Raw genomic sequence first — 19,873 nt, 5'->3', positions numbered from 1 at the left:
TGTTGTTCATCTTCTGAATCCCTGTAATTGCTTATTTCTTATTCTGGAATCAAATTCTGTATCCTCAACCTCCAACTTATGGCTTTTTCTTCTTTAGTGCCTATTTCTCAGCTAGCTTTTCATCTCACCTGATCCCTTCATCCTTATTTTATAGCTATTTCTTAGCTTTTTTTTTATTATTATTTTCCTTATCAGGGTTAGTCTGGAATTCTAGATAGGAGCCTTGCCTTGTTTTTTTTCTTCTGATCTAAACTTTGGCACAGAGCTAGTGTTAGACCATTTTTCTTTAGCTGAGGGAGGGGTTTTCTGTGTTTAATTCCAGATGCTCTTGCTTCAGTGTTTTTTTGTGTAAACTTTTTTCTCTTTAGAAAAATCTAGTTGCAGCAATGAGATATAGAATGCAAATCAGAAGCAGCATATTATTTTAAATTGTGTAACGGCAAAGAACAGCACTATGCTCAACATTTTTAGTTGCTATAATATGCTTTTTTTCTACGAATTCTTATTAAAAGCTAATATTTAAAAGTCTAAATGGGAGAAAAAATAGATCGTATTTGTTGCTTATTTTTTTCAATATGCAAAACTGGATGGGAACAGAGACAAATACAGATAATTAGATAAATGATTCATTATTGATGCATTAGGATATGGCTTCTGCTTAAATAATTCCAGCTGGAATGATGACCGTCTCAGTCACATTGAAAGCAGGAAAAAATGCTGTGGATGAATATCTCACAGTTCTAATTTTGAGCTGATATAAACCATAATCCCAAAGTGCATGTCACTTGAACTTGCTCTTCCTTTCCCCTCAAATTCAAGTGTTCACTATCTGTTTTCTTAACATGATTTCCTTGACATAAAAGGTTAACTCAAGAAAAAAAAAGAAAAGAAGGAAAGGAAAAAATGGGGCTCAAAGACATTGTGTTCTGGCACGACTGTCTGTGGAAAGATTGTGTTTAATTCTATTTTAGGGACCTCAGCTGTAACCTTTGATCATACCTGGATGCAGCACAACCATGTACAGCCCTTCTGCAGCTGACAGCAGCTCTGTGCTGGGCTCAGTGCCTACAAAGTTATTTGGGTCCCTGCCCACACAGCATCACCTGTGCTGGAGGACAGCTGAGCCATCTCCTTCTGCACCCATCAGTCCTGGCAGGAGAGTGTCTGGGGAAACCTATGGAGCTGCAGCTCAAGCTGCTGAATTTCTGGACAGCACCTTCTGCTGACTGTATAAACAGCCCTATGCTGTGTATTTTCTGAATGCTTGAGTAGGCTGTTTGAACGTTATTTTAACATGGGGCTTTTTTTGTTTTTTCTCCTTAATGGAGTATTTATTATACACTCCTGCATCTATTGTGCCTTTAGTTCCACTGTTCTCTGGTGTACAGTGCATGTTTACTTGTCTTTGTTTGAAATAATCTATAAATAAATTAGGCAACGTGCACTGTCAAACAGTAGTGCTCTGTGGTTTGCAATCCTTGCAAATTGTGCCAAATCCCATTATTGAGCTAGAAACCTATAGCTGCTCCTTTTGTCTCCTTTCTGTTGCACAACCAGGAACCTGTTCAGTGATACTGTTGGATGTCAGAGATGTGGAAGATGTTCAAGGCCAGCGGGTGCTGAGCTTAATAGTCACTCCTGAGTGTTGCAGAGAAAACATGTCAAAAAGCATTTCATGGGTGGAAAATGCCTTATTCTTTGAAACAGAATGTTTGACAGGACAGGTTGGTTTGAGAGAAGTTATTTAGAAGACAAACAGGTGTGAAAAGCACCTGCAGGCCTTAGGGTTTCAGTGTTCAAAATTCAGAGCTCCAATAGACAAGAATTAAAAGGTTTTTTGTCACTGCTCTGTGGTGTTGGAAGTCTTTCAGGCTCAGCTGAGCCCACTCCTGGGGGATAGCAGGAAACAATGAGACTCTTAGGTTCAGCCTTTGGACGTTCTCAGACCTCCTGAGCCTCCTGGAAATGCTGACCTCCAGGGTGGCTACATCAGCACAAATTGGCTGTGTAGGTGGGCTGGATTTCTTAGGTTACTTGTCAGGTTGACAAAATAAAGTCAAGTCAATAAGGAGGCCTGAGGCTAAAACTAAAATGTTGCTTTACAGTCCTGAAATGAAAATGCCCTTAATGCAATACAGACTGGAAGCAATGATGGTCTTCAAAGCACCTTATCCTCTCACCATGCTAGGCTCCCTCCTCCTGCAGTATCTCTGAAGAGGAGGTGTCCATGCTCTGCAAACAAAACTGTTTAGCAGGTTCATTCAGTCCTGCTGTGTTGAGTTGGATTTATTCTGTGATTGAGGTTTTAATCTCAGAAAGGTGGGCTGTAGTTGTCCCAAAAGATCTCCTATTCAATGACACTGAAAAGATATCTTCCTATGATAAGCTGAAATAAAACATAATGAGCCAAAAACTACTTTCATGTTATCTGTATTTCTGAAGAAATCTCAGAGAAAATATGTCATCAACCACCTTTATAATAGGGCATCACATAATCATTGTCTGTGAATGTCTTAATATAATAAATCATCAGTGGAAAGCAAACAGTGCATTGTCCACCTTCATTTTCTGTCTTCTGGAGCTCTAAGAGAATTAAATAAACATTTATTAAATGCTCCTATGAGAAAATTATTCAAAAAAGATGAGTGGCTTGTCCCACAGAAACAGGATGGATATTATAGGGCAAAAAATAGCCTTGTGTGTCCTGCACTGTGTTGTAAAACCAGAATTAATTGCACCAGCTATTTCAAAACCTTGATATAACTTAAACTCTATTCAGAATATTTCTATTCTTCGCCCACTGCATTCTCCAAATAAGCATCTTAGTTTCAAATGTATTTTCAGATTGTAAATAGTGGCATGAGATGATGAAAATGCAGGTTTTCCTCCTAAATAAATGGTTCAATTAAATATGCCCTAAGGTCACTGAGTTGCTTGAAGAGTTACTGGGCTGTGCCTTGATCTGCAGCAGCTGCTACAGTTAAACATGCTGTATCATGATGTCTGGGATCTTAGCAATGGGGATAAAGGCAGGCAAGTGATAATAGAAGTATCTGTAAATAAAAACAGACTGGCGGAGGTAGGGTCACTGCAAACAGAAGCAATGCATGCTGTTCAGCTGAGCAAATATCTGTCACACAATGCAGCTGACACGAAACTAGCCATAATTAATGGGATTAATGAGGTAATCCAACTGTTAAAATATAAAATGGTTAATTCCTGTGACATCTGAATTTGGATTAACCTGTGAATAGTTGTTAATTTTAGAAAAAAAATCTTCCATAACAGTGCAGAGTGTTTAGGGTAACTCACCAAAACAAGCATTTACTAGTAAATAAAAATAAACAAAAGCAATATTAATTTTCTTTATGCTTCCCCAGTGTCAATATTAAACATTTTCTATTGTTCTGACATCTGGGCCATTAAATGGATAAAGATAATAGGGACTGGAAAAATGGCCAGCCAAGCTACCCACGAAGTTTGGGTATTATGAAATACTGATTACAACTATGATGTCTGAATTTGAATTTGTAATCCAGCCTCTGGAGGTAAAAAAAAAAAAAAAAAATCCAACCCAACAGTGACAAAAAACATTCCCTTAAAAAAAAACAATTTCTCCGGAAACTCAGTCAAAAACTGACATAACTGTATAAGCAAAGAGGAATTTGTGCATCCAGTGCTGTATTCCTCAGTATCAGCTTTCGGAGCATAGCAAGTGCATGTGTTTAGTAAACCAAGCCAGATATTTGACTTGGTTGGCACATGAGGTCAGTTCGCTTTTGCTGCCCTGTGAAGTGTGTGGGATAAACAGGGCAGCAATAAGCAATTGAGTGGAGAGCTGTGTACATGCATTTCCCACACAGGACAGAATGGATTTCTGCAGGATGTAAATGCTCTTCTGACAATGAGGCTGCTTGATTTCTTTCTCTCTCTTTACTTCAGGGTCTCTAAAGAGGCTGCTTGGTTTCTTTCTCTCTCTTTACTTCAGGGTCTCTAAAGAATGCACTAATTTATCCTTATGACCTGTTTTATGATTTTACCACCTATCTTTTCTTTTATTCCTATGCATGTATATGTATGAACATTTCCTTCGTACAATGTTACAAGTGCTTTTAGTTCTCTTTGTATGGAGTCCTCCAAAACTCACAACACTAACGTTCAAGGGCACAAGCTTGATAACAGCAAAAAGTTACATCACTTTTGATTTTTTTTTTACATCAGTTTCCCAAATAACTTATATTCTCTGTATGTACCTGAAGTCAAACTAATCATTAAGACTAATTTTATAAAACATACAAAGTCTCTTTGCTTCCATGCATGGGGGTTTCTAAAATGTGAATCGCTTCTTTATCATGTGGGGGACCGCACACCGGAACAGGTTGTCCAGAGAGGCTGTGAAGCCTCCCTCACCAGAGATATTCAAGAACTGTCTGGACACCATCCTGTGCTGTATGCTCTGGAATGACCCTTCTTGAACAGGGAGGTTGGACCAGGTGACCCCTGTGGTGCCTTCCAATGTGACCCATTCTGATTCTGTGAAAGATTGGAGACCCAAGAGGGCTTGTGTCATACACCTACAAACAGGATCTTTTACAGATACACAGAGATGTAGGTAAGCAATCTCACACAGAATACCATGTGTGATGACTGTCATGTTAGCTTTTCACAAGTCTAAAATCTAAGAATTAAGTCTCAGTGTACCAGTTTCATGCTGTCAGTGCGGTGTCCACAATAAACACCTTGGTGAAGTATAAGGGTGACATTTAAACTGCTTATTTACACAAGAGAGATTGCATGTGGTGTGCAAAAGCATGAGTTTGCAGTGAATGAGGCACTCTGTACTAATTCCCATGGTGCTGCTGGTGAGGGCTGCACATCCCCACTCCACTTGCAGAAGTGGGGCCTTTGAGGGGACAGCAGGAGAGACAAACCCTAAAAAGGACAGGAAGAAGGAATATGCCTTCAAAAAGAATGCATCTTCAGAGTCCATTGGTCCTGCCAGAATGCCTCTAACACCTGTCAGAGCTGTCACAGTGTCTCCCTGCCTGCACGGGACTCACTGCTATCCCCATCTCTCATCGCAGGGCTGGGGCTGGGGCTGCTCTACAGGGATCCCTGGTTCCCACTGCCGGAGCTGTAACAGGCCCCACACAGCCTGGGGGAAGGGGTTTTGGTTCCTGGATGAAAATGCAGTTGATTTAAACCTGTTTTGACAAAGCAAAATGAGTTTGTCGTGAAAGCACATACAAAATGTAACAACAGAGAAGTTAGGTTAAGGGTGGAGCCAGTGCAACAGACTTGCTTGATTTGACTTGATCCAAGAGCCCACCGAACAAACCAGATGAGAACATTCCCCCAACCTTCCCCTTTTTTCATTTTGGGGCTTAGTACATTCTGCTGCTTTATCTCTTCTGAAACCAGTAAGCACCAGATTTGCTTAAAGGGGACCTTTCTTCCCTACCTGTCTGTAATGGTATTACTTATGGCAAAGTCTAATTTTCTGCTTGTTTCTAAGTTGAGGGATATAGATTATTGTCTCAGTTCCCTGCATTTTCAATATGTACATTCAATTTAATGTGTAAAATAATGACTTAATTAACTCTTAGTTGCTCTTATTTTTTATTTTGCTGGCCTCTCGGAACTTCAGTGCTGTTTTTCCATGAACTGTTAATAATTCAATTCTGCCTTTATAAGCTAGTCTTGTGATACAGACAAAAATATTTTCTCAGATGCCACAGATATGGCTCATTTTATGCAAAATGTCTGTTGTGCTTATTACACAATAAGCAAGTACCCGTCCTTGCACAACCTGGTGCTGCCTTCACTATGAGGAGAGGAGAGCTGGACACCTCCTTGTTGTGACTCTTCACTATCAGGACTCAGACTGACAGCAGGGGATTGCTGATTGTCACTGGGAAAGTTGTGGTGCTCTTGAAGATAAGCAGTTAGCTCACAGTAAATGAGCTCATGGCACTATTTGGGGGGTGGCATCAATTCACAACTAAATGAGAGACTTTGAGTTGTCTGGAGGAGAGAGCTGAAGAAGCTGCTTTGGTCAGAGAAAGGGAGCCTTGGCTAGGGACTGGTGGAACTTGTGAATGAGGTCTGAGAGCCTCATCCAGGTAATTAGGTGCTGAAAGCAGACTATCATTGCATGCTGAGCCATGAGCACCCACCTGGTGTTACACTGATGTGAGCTGCCACCTCACTGAAGGATGAACATGTGCATAAATATCGTCCCGTTTTGAAAGGATGTTAACAGACCTGTATCTGTTTTGATTTTTTTCTATTGTCTTGAATGTTGCAAAATTAGGAGTGCTTTACTTTTTGATCAGTTTTTTTAATAGATGTTTGCTCCTTGGGTGAATGACAGGACCTTTTGTTTGCTTACTTCTTTTGTTAATGGTCTGCTTTGCACCCATGACAATATACGGCTAACAGAAGAGAAACTGGAATGTATTCAGCTGGAAAAGTTGTCTTCCTCACCAAGTACCTGGGCTGTAAATGACTGCAAACACTTAATCGTGGTGAGTGCTCTCTCTGTACAGCAGCTTTCAGAGTGTCAGCACAAGTTGACACTTTGTCAGTAACACTGAGCTAACTATTGATGATAAGATAATGCTCTACTGGTCTTCTCTTCAGGAAGAGGTGCAATGGTACCTCAAGGCACAAAACACAGAGGACATAACTGTGAGGTAACTGGACAGAAGTTTACTGCTCCATGTCATACTGTTACAGATTCTTTTTTGTAACAAACACTAATTCAGACTGACCTGGTGGCTGAAAGGTATCAAAAGAAGATAATGCCATCATTGTATAAAGTCATGCTTGTTGTTCTCTAGTCTGGAAATTTTCAAAAAAGAGAGAGGGAAAAATGTCTAAGTAATAAATGTGACTGATGTGGAAGAGGACACTTCAGGAAATAGGTGCACCTCAGGTCTGTAAGCTTACCTACTATAGTCTGAAGCATGGATGCCAGGTAATGAAATTTAATGAAAGGTCTGGCCAAACAAAGGCAGGGCCAGAGTAGTTTGCCTGTGGGAAGCACCACCATGACGACCTGTTTGAGTATGTTCAGTTCAGTACTTTATGTAAAAAAAATGGCTTGTGCCATTATTTTTTTTTCCCTTTATTTTTTCATTAGAACTTTAAAAAATACTTTAGGAATGTTTTTCAGGATTGTCATTTGAAACTTGTAGTGATGTGTCTACTGTAAGTCTCTATTAAATTATAGTTGTTCATCTTTTAAAGACAAGGCAAACAAAGAATTGGAGGAGAGAGAGTCAGAGACTAAAATAGGATGATAAATTCATTCCTGTTTTACTTATAATTTTTAATTTTTCATTCAAGATTGATGTTCACAGAATGTACTTTACCTTTGCTTTTTCTTTTGATTAACCTGTCAGCATAATGATGCTCTTCATTAGACATAAGCATACATAAATATTTAATTTGATAGAGAAGTCCAGTTGCCTGCACTGTCCTGCACTGAAACAAGTCAAAGGATATATCTATGGGAAAACTTAGAGAGAGCAGAAGCAGCACTGTTGAAAGCAGTGTCCTTACACCTTCTGGTAACAAAGAACTTTTTTCAGATAGTGAGAACAGTTTGTTCCTGGATGTCTTCTGAAATACTGAAAGGATTTGCTGGTTTTATGAACTCCTTCTACACAGCTAAAGCTCTGTCTGTTTCTCATCTGTACCCGAGATGCTTTGGTGACACAGTCAGCATGCTTATAAAGTGACATATGTATATGGAGAGAGATGTGCCACTGTCCCTGACAGAGAAAATATGCAGGTGGCATTTTTTATTCAGTGTTTGCTCTTGATGTCTGTTCTTGCTTATTCTTCCATTAGCCACTGTTTTCCAGCATTTGTTCAACCTCCAAGAGCACTGCCTGCCCTGAAACAGTGAACTAATTGTAAACTAATTGCAAACTCCATATTCCCTCCCCCTTCCTTTATTAAATGTGTTTGCATCAGACAGGAAAATAAGGAGGTAGTTTTTCTGTAGCTTTGAACTTCTGCAGCTACTATTGGACATTTGGATGATTGGGCACTCGGCACCTCAGAAAATCCTATTTCAGGTGTTTAAAGTAATCTTTTTTTGCTGAGTTGCTTCAAGCTGTGCATAAGCAGATAAACTGAGTGCATATTTTTCAGTGACACTAGGAATTAGAAGATTTAAATACAGACCATTTCCACAGCAAGGAAGTCAAATTTAAATGTTTTAGATCCTACATATGTGAGCTTTGAAAAACTGTAAATGTAAGACATAGATAAGTAAAACAAATCTGTCAGGAAAAGAGTCTGTACTATACCTTAGTGTTACATGAAACACATCAAAGAGTTCCTTGCACTGGGACTTTAACATCAGTACCTTAACACCAGTAAATACTCTGCTTTACTAGAAATCAGCTGTTGATTTAATAATTGTGTGGTGACCTGCTGCCTGCAGCTAGGCCATTTCCCTTGGCACCACGAAATGCAGACATTTAATGAATTCCTGATTCATTACTTGGAATCATCCTTCCTGTGATGTCTATGCCAGACTACCAGAGGATCCCCAGCTGCCTCACAGCCATTAAGGCACCTGTGGAGTAGCCAGTGAATAACTCATGTTACCTCTGTTTGAGACGAGGTAGGCATGGGAGACAAAGATGCCTTAAAGGACATGATGGAAGACAGAGAAAATTTTTTGTTGTGTAGCCAATTGTTCCATTGGCTCCAGCCCCAACATTTCATGATGAGACTCCTCATGGTGAACAGGAAAATGGACTAGGCACATGGAATCTCATGCTGGCCTATAATAATAAAAATCATTACCCTGTTGTTTCATAGTTGAAAAGGGCTCAAAGTAGGAAAATAACTGACTTCTTTTAGTTTGGAACCTCTGTCCTCTTCCTTGACACTTTCCTAGAGGTAGGAATAGGTGACCCTGCTTCCCAGCTTCCAGTACCAACCTGGGCTGAACAGGCAAAGGTTACATTTCTGTCCCTTCTTTTATGTATTGGCTTCCTTGAAACAGCAGGAAGAACACCAAAAAGTGTAGCAGATTCAATGTTTTGGCATGAGTATGGCAGGAGTATTTTATTTTATTTTTCAGTGAGATTCCACTTAGGTTGTTTTGAATATTTTCTTCCTCTCTGCATTTCTTGAATGTGGTTATTTTAAAATATTCTTTGATCGTGCTGCCTTAATGTTGTTTATCTAACAGAGAGTAGCCCTTTGTCTCACAAGAGCAGGTTTGCTCCCTCCCTGCCTTGACACATGCTGCCGAACCCAGCTGATTTCTTGCTGTGCAGCAGATCTATTCCTGGTTTTATGAGTGGAAGGGCTGTTTGCCTTGTGGAGTCCAGCAGGGCTAATAGCATATTTTTTTCCCCCTGAGCTATTATCCCATTTGATTACTACCTGCCTTTTTTTACTATTTTGCAGGCTATTTACATGGTCAGCTGGTAAGTGATAGGTAAGCTTATTACTAATTGAATTCCTTTTTTAGGAGTGCAATTTGGGATGGACAGACCCCATATTAGGGAACAAAAATAATTTCCCAGGAATATGTAGGTCCTGACTCACATCAGTTATCAGGTTGAACAGCAAACTCCATGTGCTGTGTAACTTCATACAAAATATTCCCCTCCAAGAAGCAGCACTGTTCTTTATGGCCGAAGGTTCTGGAAAGATGATACAGCCTTGTACAGGGAAGGTACAGCTGAGGTTGTATATTCACTCAGCTACTCCTCTGTGTCAAAGCACTCAGTTTCCAGGAGCAGACAGCTATAATTTTAACTCTTGACACTTACAATCAAAACCTCTTTACACATTTTTTTCCAAGCTCACAATCAGCTATGTTTGGTCCCCATTGCTTCCATAGAAAATTTGGGGTAGGAGAGGTACTGATGATAGGCTTAAAAAAAAAAAAAAGGTTAAAAATGGTTAATCATTATCCAGCCACCAACATTAGAGGCAAACTTTAGAAGCTTCTGATAAAGACCCATCTAGCCCCACATTCCCACTGCTGAGGAGGAAGTTTCCTTCACTGAATCAGAGCATGGTCAGCAGTGCTTCAGTGGTTAATTTTGTTTGATAAATTTTTTGAGTTTTCCTTAATAAAATTACTCACTTCAAATCAGTCAGTTGTTACAAGTTGATTCACCTTGTTTTTATGTTTATACTGTATTTTCAGAATGCCCATTCAGACCTCAACTGCCCTAACCTTTGTATTCAAAGCTGAAACTTTGAAACATCCAAGGTTACTCCCAGTACTTTCTCATAAACCTTTCATCAGTGAGGATAATAACACTGAAGAGTTCCTTGGAGGGTGTAATAAACATTATGAGTGCAGGACTTTTGTTGTAGGAGTCTGACCAATGTTTTTTTGGCCCATGTCCTAAAATCGAAGATAGCTCACTTTGCTCATCTTGCCCGCTGTATTGAGCTGTTGACTACTGAAAAATAGAAGAAATCTACTTTGATAATTGAAGATGCTTATGGGAAGAAAAGAATAAAAGGGATAGAATGAAAAAGAATAAAAGGAAAATAAAAATAGAAAGAAAAGAGAGAAAAATTCAGATGGGAGAAGCTCATGATTGGGGTAAATTTAATTTAATTTAATTTAATTTAGTTTCATTTAGTTTCATTTAATTTCATTTTGTTTCTTTCTTTTTCCCATCAGAAACATCTCTGATAATATAATACCAAATTAAGAAGCTCAACACCTTCTTTATTTTGTCTAGATGCTATTTTCATTATATTGGTATTACTAATGTTTTAAATCTAATTAACAAAATAAATACATCAGGAAAATGAGAAAGGTAATATAGAGTTGCCATGTACCAGCTCCTTTTTGGATCGAGACTTATTCTTTCCAACATGTCCCATGTTAAGTAACTATGTTGGCCAAGATAAGAGAAATTGTATGGAACACTGGTTCTTTTCACATCAATGTTTTGCCATGAATTTTAATGGTAGATTTCTCTTCGCAGTCCCAGGTTTACTGGCTCTCCCAATGTATCTTGTGTCATGTTCTTGTATGAGATGTTGCTTTCTGAGGTAATTCACCATAATTCTAAGTGTTAGAGTCTCCAAATCTTGTTCCTCTGAACTTTACAACTATTTCTACTTGGTTATCTTCTTGTATCACTGAGAATTGTGCACCGGTGCTGACAATGCTTCTGTTTTGAAGCCTTGATTAGTGGTGATGTAATTAACAACAGAGATCGACACAGCTCTGTGATTAGTCACAGAGTTATCAGTCCTTGCAGTGAATGAGGAAGCCTACATCTCGAACTGGTGTTTCAGACTCTCTTCAGATCCAGGGAGACGTCTTCAGAAATTCATTATTCAAACAATATTTCAAAAATTGTTCTTGTGATCTAACCACTTTCTTAGCAAAACAAAGGAGGAAAAGGGTGTAAAAGCCAACCTAATCATCCTAATTTTGTCTTTTTAAAAAGGAGGGAATGAAAGTGGAAGTTTTAATGATCCAATCAGATTCTTTCTGTAAATGCACACTTTGTGAAAGTATGATTTATGAGCTATAATATAAATTAAATAAAGATAGAACATAGCTACATAATGACCTAATCCAGCATCCCTGAGACCAAGAGAAAACAATTAAGCATTGTTGCATTAATATGAGTTGAAAAATAAGTACTGTTAGTAGTAGAATTGGAAAGGCTACCTTAAAACAGCTGCAATCAGCTGTTGCAATGAACTTGCTGGACAATTTTCTGTCCTTATCTTTTAATTGTTCTTTCAACCCTTCCTTCCTTTTCTTTTGCATTGAGAGAAACAATGCAAGACATTTATTTTCAGGATTTTGAAGAGAGCTATTATTCATTTATCCTTAAAGAAGGTGTCAGTACTTTGCACAATGAGCTCTTGCTCATTTGCAGAAGAATTTTAGTCCTGTTGAACTGTGAAACTTTTCACTATTTTATGTATTAAAAAACCCAAATAGATCTAATTTTAGTCCTCAAATAAACAGAAATAAACATTTTAGTCCTTGCTAAAATATAAACAGCACTGAAAGACATTGACATTGGAGAGACAATCCTCTTTTTAGTATTCAGATAAATCATCTAGCCTTTGGGAGTTCCTGCATGTGTAGTCTTTATACATTCAGTTTGGGTAATCTCTTTTGTAAATCAGAATTAATTTTTGGGTCTTGCTGAGGCTGAATCCTGTAGTGGTCAACAGGAAATTTCTCTCCTTGGGACCAAGGTATGGCTGAGAATTACATAAAAGCTCTGTGTACAAAGAAATACTTCATGGGAGTTTAAAACCACGGTAAATATTTTGTCACCTTGGCCTTGCTTCTTTGGCTCAGTTTTTTTCTTGTCACTACCCCACCTGCCTCCTGCCTTGCTATCTCATACTCCCTTTGCAGTTCTTTTGCACAATGGTGCCAAAAGGGTTCAGAGTGAATTAATCTTGTTTGAGGTCTCCAGGCCTTACTGCTGATGCTCTGCATACTTGTTTCTCTTCAGATAGTGTTAATCTAGGACTGCAGCATTCTCCTTCTGAGTGAGGGAAAGAAAACTCAAATTTATGGTCAATTCTCTCTTGTATTTTTAAGAATAACTGCATTATTATTCTCTGCCCCTTGAAACCTGGCTGCTTTTTCAATATGACAGCAGGTCTAGGATTCAATTTTAGCTTGCTTGCTTTGATAATTGAGCAATTCTCAGGGTAGTTTTCTTTTTACCAGAGAGCTGCTGGAGCTCTGCAGAGCTTCTGCTCCTGAAAGAGGCAGCTTTGACCATGAAGATGCAAGAGATAGCAGGAGATGGTTAGGCTCCAGAGAAAAACCACATTGTCCAAATTTGGCAATGGTTACCTTTGATCCTGGTATGAATCCTCTGCTATTGGAGTGCAGTAAAAAGTCTCCACCTGTTCTGATTTTCTAGCTAGAAAAATGGAGATGAAGGTTTGTTGGACTTCTCATTTGAAGACTCTTGGAAAGTTATAATTCAAGGAACTTCCTTCTAGTTAATGAGGTATTTTGAAATTGAACTCCCCAGACCTCTAAGCCAGCTCATTAATTTTTATAAGCCATTATAAAAGGTCCTAGAATAACTTTGAGCAAACAAATTTTAACTTCCCCAAACTTTTCCTCATAAGTAAAACACAGGAGGTTTTATATGCATGAAGAATACAAGAAGAGTGCATAAAAGTAAGTACAGTATTTTGGACGTATTTTACATCTGTACTCACAGACCACTGTTAGTCCATCTGTGTCTGAATGAGTGTTTTGAGGAAAAATTTGAAAAAGATCATTTGGGTTGCTTTGTTATCATTCATGCAGGGGTCAACCAAACCATAAAAAATATAAAAAGCACATAAGAAAAATCACTTGATAAAAAGTGCACTTTTGCAATTCTGCAAAAAGAAGTCATGTTCTGAATGATGCAAGCACTGGAGACATTTCTTAATCTTTGACTTTGTGTGCTTATAATTTTCGAATCCCTTCTTCAAATAGTACATTAGTTTAATACCAGCTAGTTACTATATCCAAAAAGTTTTGTTTTCTTTCTTAAGAAACTTTAGTTTTTTTGGTTTGGTTCTGGTTTGGTTCTGTTTTTTTTTTTTTTTGTTTTTTTTTTTTTTTTCACTATGGCAAAGAAAACTGTGCAGAACAAAAGGGTACACTTCATTGCATCAAAGCAGTCTCCATTTTTGCCTCTAGCATGGTGGCTGCAACTATGCTGAAGCACTCACATGCCATAAGAAAAAGAAAGGAAAATCTCATCAGTGACAGCTGTACAGGGATGATTTTTCACTCATTGGAGAGACTGTCATAACTCACAGTCCTAAGAGAGTGCCTGTTTCTCACTGTCACTGGTGAGATAAGCTATATTTAATGCTGCAACATCAAAGCTGCCAATTTTACATTTGCATTGAGTGCTACAGTTACGAATTAAATACACTGCCTGCCTGGTTTTGGTTTGTGCAGAGTAAACCAAATTTTGACTTAGTTTACATTTTTGATGTAATTACATTAGAAGGAAAAAAAGGCCTACTCAGAAAAAGTTTCAAAGTGTGCGGTTTGGCATTTTAGGAACACGAGACAGGTATGGGTTTCAATTATATGAATTTATATTTTACAAGCAAAGCTGCACTGAAATATATGCATGAGTGTATTGAGGTCAGTCATTTTCTGCAAATTACTATAGAGTATCCTTGGATAGCTCAGTGCTAAATGTAAAAGAAAATCAACAACCCATCTGCTGTAACTAGTATTGAAAAAAGGAATTTTTATTATTGGCGATGGAGATGAAATATATATTTGTGACTGTAAGCAATGGCAGGGTATGATTAGAATATCCTGGTTGATTATCTGTTTGTTTAAATAAGGAAAAATGCATCAAGTTTCTTTCAGGTGGTGGACTATATAACAAAGTGCTGATCAGGATTAAGCATCACTTCTTATTTTCTTTAAAGGACTAGTGAAGTAATTGAAAACACTGGATAGAGTCTGTTGTACTAAGACAGCATAAATCTAAAGTACGGGAGACAAACATACAATGGTTACACTTTTTCACTATCCATGTGTCCTATGTCTGAACTATTTATTAACTGAAATGTGAATGGGCAATGAAGGGCCAATTTATATGTTACACCAAGAGATGTATTATAACTGCCTTAGACATTGATTTCCTTCCTTTGCCTATTCTTGATTGGGATATACACACATAGAACAGCAATAATGTGGGGTTTCCTTATCAGATCTTGGATATTTCCCCAGACTGTCTGCAACCATTAACCTTGCATATTATCTGACTTTAGTGATTAGTACAAGCCACATAAAACCGTATTGATGGCCTGCCCCGGGTTAGAATGGTGAGCTGAATTATTGGAGGTTAGATTTTGCTGACTTTGTGATACAAATGATAGTATTATGCTAGTCCAGTGAAATTGCTAATTTGTCATTTCTTTCATGGTGTAGTCAATGATGTGGTACTAATGAATGAGCCACATAATTGTGTGATACCGAACTGCAGCTTCTTGCCTTCTGTGTCTGTGTTAAGAGGCAGCGAATGTCAAGTCTCTCTTTGTTCACTCACTAGTTCCTCTTGCATTTCTGTGCCCTACTGCTAGATGATCAGAAACCGTTTCTACTTAAGGTTATTGCACTTCTGTTCATAAGCCTAATTTTGTTTGGTTGTGCCCTTTACTTTTATGAGAGGCTTTTGGTAGGATTCTGTCACTTCCTTATTCGTGTGGTTCAGCAGCGAGAGGTGCGCGCTGCATCTGCGTGAACTTCAGCCAATGAAGTCCTGAAACGCTCCAGGATCTTATGGTTGCTGCCATTCTGAGATCCCCTCAAGAAGTTTTTTTTCAGTGTACATTTCAGAGACCATCCAGCAAAGTGTGCCTCCAAAAGGACTTGGAAGATAAACTGAAGTGGGTGAAATGGGTCAGTGTTTCAAACATTTTTTTTTTTTGTCTACTGTTCTATTTTTCATTAAGTACAAGGAGACATAACTGAACCAGATGAACATATCTCAGTGCTCAAGGAAAATCCTTTCCATCCTTATGATTAATTTGGTTTTCCTTCTATTTTTTTATTCCCTTCTTCTTTATCTCTAAAAATTTTATTACAAAGAAAAATGAGGATCAGGGTAGAAAGGGGAAAATAAGGAAAAAAAGCCCCACATACAAAAGGGGACTAAGTACTTTGTTTTAATTGATAAAACAGGGTTCATAAGTACAATTCCAGCTTGTGTTATTAAATGCTTTCTAATGCTTACAAAATCATATAATGTTTTATGTTGGAAGGGACATAAAAAATTATCTAGGTCCAAGGCATTGATGAAATAACTGTACTGATACATCTTTTTTTTCCAGCTGGCATCAAAAAGCAGTTGGGTCAGACCTTTAGTTTACTTGTGCCATTGTGGATGTCCCTAGTAGACTGAAGTGAGGCACCTTCTCCTGCAGTGAGGGCTGTGGGGCAACACCAGCTCTGGCACTGCTGCCCTCAGGAGCATTATGACAGTCCCGTGCCATCTGGTGTTGTACCTAAAATTCTAGCTTCAGAAAACAAAGTAAATATTGGAGAGTCTCAGCCTGCATTAAAATAAGACAGAAAGATGGATATAGAAAAGGGAACAGATTTGTTGTGAGGAAAAAAAAGAAAAGTAATCATGTTTGGTTGAGGAATTTGAAAAACAGACCCAAGTGAATATTGAAGGCTTTGAAACCAAAAAGAGTGTGCAGTCGAGATAGAGCTGAGAGTTTACATTATTATAAATATTTTAAAATTTGGTTTATGCTATTTAGATTTATGCTTGTAGTAGGCTGTGTTGATGAATTTAACAGATTTGAAGTTCTAGAATCTACTTTAGTGCTGCATGGTTTGGTGTGATGTTAGTCTATTATCACTGAGTTCAAAACAATGGACGCCTCCCCTAGCTGGTCTGAGAATTTTAATCTTGAGTAAGTAACTTTGGAAATCAGCTTTTTAGCCTTTTTAATGTAAAATAGAAATATCAACATTTGTTATTGTCTGAAAAGTGTTTTTCAGTTTTATATAAGAATGACTCATATTTAATTATAAGCACCTTCAGTCTTTTTAGTCTCATAATTCTGTTCCCTGATTCTTTACCATGTGCAGCTCATAGTGCTGCAGTGAGCTTTCACTGATGCCATAGCTATATTTCTTAAAATTACACCAGTAAAAATAATCTTCTTTGGTAACAAACTGTGTATTTTTTGCACTGGTTTTCAAGTCAATACTCATGCTATTCTAAAATGTATTGTTAATTTATGTCTGATATCCCCCTCCTGCTGCCTTGCCTTTCCATGGATAAAGATGAACAGGAGCTGGACTCTTGAAGATTTGCAGTCATTCTTTCAAGACTTATTCCCATGTTGCTGAGCCCCACCAAGGCCAAGCTGAGTCTCATGCTAGCATGAATCATCAGCTGTAGTCTGGGAAACACATAATCTGTACACTATGTCCCTATCCTTGGGCATAAGCTGCAAAATTTAACTCTAAAAGTTGCTGAAAAGGTAGCTGGGTCTTTCACCAAATCTGCTCATTCAGACTCTGTACGTATTGCTGATGAACCTTGCTGTTGCGATGGCAGAGGATTCAAAGGAAACTGGCTTGTTAATGGTTTATTTGAATCAAGAAAAGGATATTTTTGACCTGAAATACTGTGCGTTACTTGTTCAACTGATAAAAGAGGTTCCGTTGTAGCTACAAATTATCTATTTTGTCCACAGTAAAATATAAACCACTTCTCTTGGAGGAAAATACAGCACCATAAATAATTAAAACTATTCCAATTGACTTTTTTGATCAATTTTAATCTGAACTTAAATCACAATGGTCAGCTGTTTTATTTATTTTTTTAATTACTGATTATTTAGAGAGATTTCTCTAAGCAATTACTAGTTAATATCCTTAATAGCCAGTTTTACATGTAGACCACTGCTATGTTGCTTCTGGCCCTGCTTGAGAGATATAATACACTCAGTATCAGATCACATCCTGTATGTCCCCAGTATTAAAGAGAACAAAATGAAAGTAATATGAATTTCACTGATAAGGACCACTTTTCCTATGATTATAGTTCTATCAAAATGCACCAGCTAATATTAAACACAGCTTTACATACCTTTGAAATAATGCAATTATATATGAGAAACCTTGCTTCTGCGGTTGAGACAACGAGATCCGTCCCATGATCTTATAGGGAGAAGTCCACTTTTTTGGATCCAGAGAGGGTTTTTTCCTCTTCTTGGTATTATTGAAACTATGTGAGGCAACAGCCCTTTTTTTTCCTGAAGGCTTGCAGTTGTTCTGCCAGTGATACTTGGGTTACATATTAAATGACCTTGTGCAGGTTCCTGTTTTATTGTAATCAACCATTTAGCAGCAGCTGGATGGTATATTTATGCTTCACAGTTAGCTGTTTTACTGACATTAAAGAACTATAGACCTTCTATATGCATTATTGTTTATCAAACCATGTTTGAAAAAATGTGTCTACTGCTTTTTATTGATGGGAGTTTCTGGCTAACAGCACTTTAAATAAGTGGAAAATGCTCAGTTATCACCCAATGTGAACAGGATCAATAATAGTTTAGTAGTGTCTGATAATTGCAGTGGCTGTTATATACAAGAGCTTGCATCTTCTTGAGTGACTCTTATCAATCTATTGTCCGCCATCATCTGATAATCAGACTGAAAATATAGTAGGGAATTATCCTTTTTTGAATCTAGCTTGTGAAAAACATTTGAAATAATGGTAAAAAATTCTCATTGTTCCACTCAGTGGGGAGAAAAATTTAGTATCTGGGTGACTATGGTGAAAAAGGGACAAAAAAAATCCAGTGTGCACTTGTTAAGTAGAAAATTGTGTATAGCACAATTACATGAGGGCAAAATATTTTTGCAATATTTGGAGATGGTCTTAAAATGTTTGCAGTTATATTCTGAAGGAGTCATGACCCTCAGTTGCTCTCAGGAGTATGCTGGTGATTAGAAGAGGAACCACAGGACAAGATGGCAAGAAAGGTATGCTAGAGTGCAGCAGAGTGCAGCTCTTGTTGCTTTGTTCCCAGGGGCAGCAGCATCTTCCCTTCACAGCACAAGCAACCCAGTACTGTGACAGTGTGCGGCTTTTTGTGTTCCCTCCTGCTCTTGGAAGTAATCGTGCTCTTGGACACAGAGTTCATTTGCAAAGCCAGAAATATTCACCTCCCCTTCCCGTGGCTTTTTTTAATACTCTAATTATCTGCTTCCTTATGCTTCTCTCTTCATTTGCCTTTCCCGGTTTTAATTTATATTTTACCTTGTAACTTGCGAAAACACACACACACACAAAAAAAAAAAAAAAAAGCCTGACAACATGCAGAATTGCCAGGAATCTGTCTGGGCACAGGTTTTCATATTGCTCTGCCCCATTAGCTAAGAGAATGCTTTGTCACTTTTTGCATATTTGTGCTAGGAATTAAGAAAACTAACAAATAAATAAAGCAGTTAAATTTTATGTGTTTCTGTAGATCAGGGGCTCTACAAGTATGTTCTGTTACTAAAAGAACTTGATGGTTGCTCTGCTGTCTACCAGCATCAACATCATGTTTTCTTTGGGATAAATTTACAGCTTTGATGTCTGTTTTATCAGGCCACCTCCTTGGCAGACACATAAGCTGGGGGTAGAAGCACAACCTTGCACTCTTGCTCCTTACTGTTATACTTCTAATTGCAAATAGTAAAAAAAAAACAAACAAAAAAAACCCCCAAACAAACAAACAAAAAAAACCACAAAAAAGAAACAACCCAAAAAACCACCTAATTCACAGGAAATCAGAAAGTCTCATATTTCAACTTGTAATTTCCCTCTTAATTTACTATTGTGCATCTCTGAGAACAGGCTGCCTCCATCTGCTCCAAGACCTCCCACTAGGGAGTTGTACATAGTAATAAGACCTTTACCTTTGTCATCTTAAAGTCAAGCAAGCTGGCTCCTTTAGTATCCCCTTGTACATCAGGTGCTCCAGCCAACTGGCCATTTTGGTGCCTCTGTGCTGGAATTGCTCCTGTTATGTCAATGTCATTCTTCTACCACTGATGTGGTAGAACACTCACCTGTGCTGAGTAGAAGGGACAGATCAGCTCCCTTGACCTGTGGGTTGTCCTCTTGCTTGTGCAACCCAATATTTAGTTGTTCTTCACTGCAAAGACTAACACCTCAAGTTCAAATGAACATGCTATGTATGATGTGAGGGCATAAATTGTGTTCAATTATATCTAGTCTTTGGCAGCAAGGTTGTGATTTTTGAGAATTTTTCAGAAGTATTATATCAAGTCATATCCTAGACTACTGTATTCAGAGTATCTTAGTTTAGAACA

At 38.1% G+C, this 19,873-nt stretch overlaps 2 long non-coding RNA genes across 4 annotated transcripts in view; both read left to right on the top strand.

The window, feature by feature from the left end:
- Window positions 1-19,873, top strand: part of LOC140684733 (uncharacterized) — a 436,917-nt gene that overhangs the window by 39,552 nt on the left and 377,492 nt on the right. The gene's annotated exons all lie outside the window — the stretch shown is intronic.
- The window catches only part of LOC121470376 (uncharacterized), a 37,465-nt gene that overhangs the window by 621 nt on the left and 16,971 nt on the right, over window positions 1-19,873 (top strand). Inside the window, exon 2 of the long non-coding RNA XR_005981282.2 lies at window positions 972-19,873. This exon is cut by the window's right edge and continues 16,971 nt beyond it. This is a non-coding gene — a long non-coding RNA (uncharacterized lncRNA). The remainder of the gene's footprint in view (window positions 1-971) is intronic.

Source organism: Taeniopygia guttata, chromosome 1, assembly GCF_048771995.1.
Source record: "Taeniopygia guttata chromosome 1, bTaeGut7.mat, whole genome shotgun sequence".
Taxonomy (NCBI): domain Eukaryota; kingdom Metazoa; phylum Chordata; class Aves; order Passeriformes; family Estrildidae; genus Taeniopygia; species Taeniopygia guttata.
Note: the sequence above shows the minus strand (reverse complement) of the source record. Positions and strands in the feature narration are given on the sequence as shown.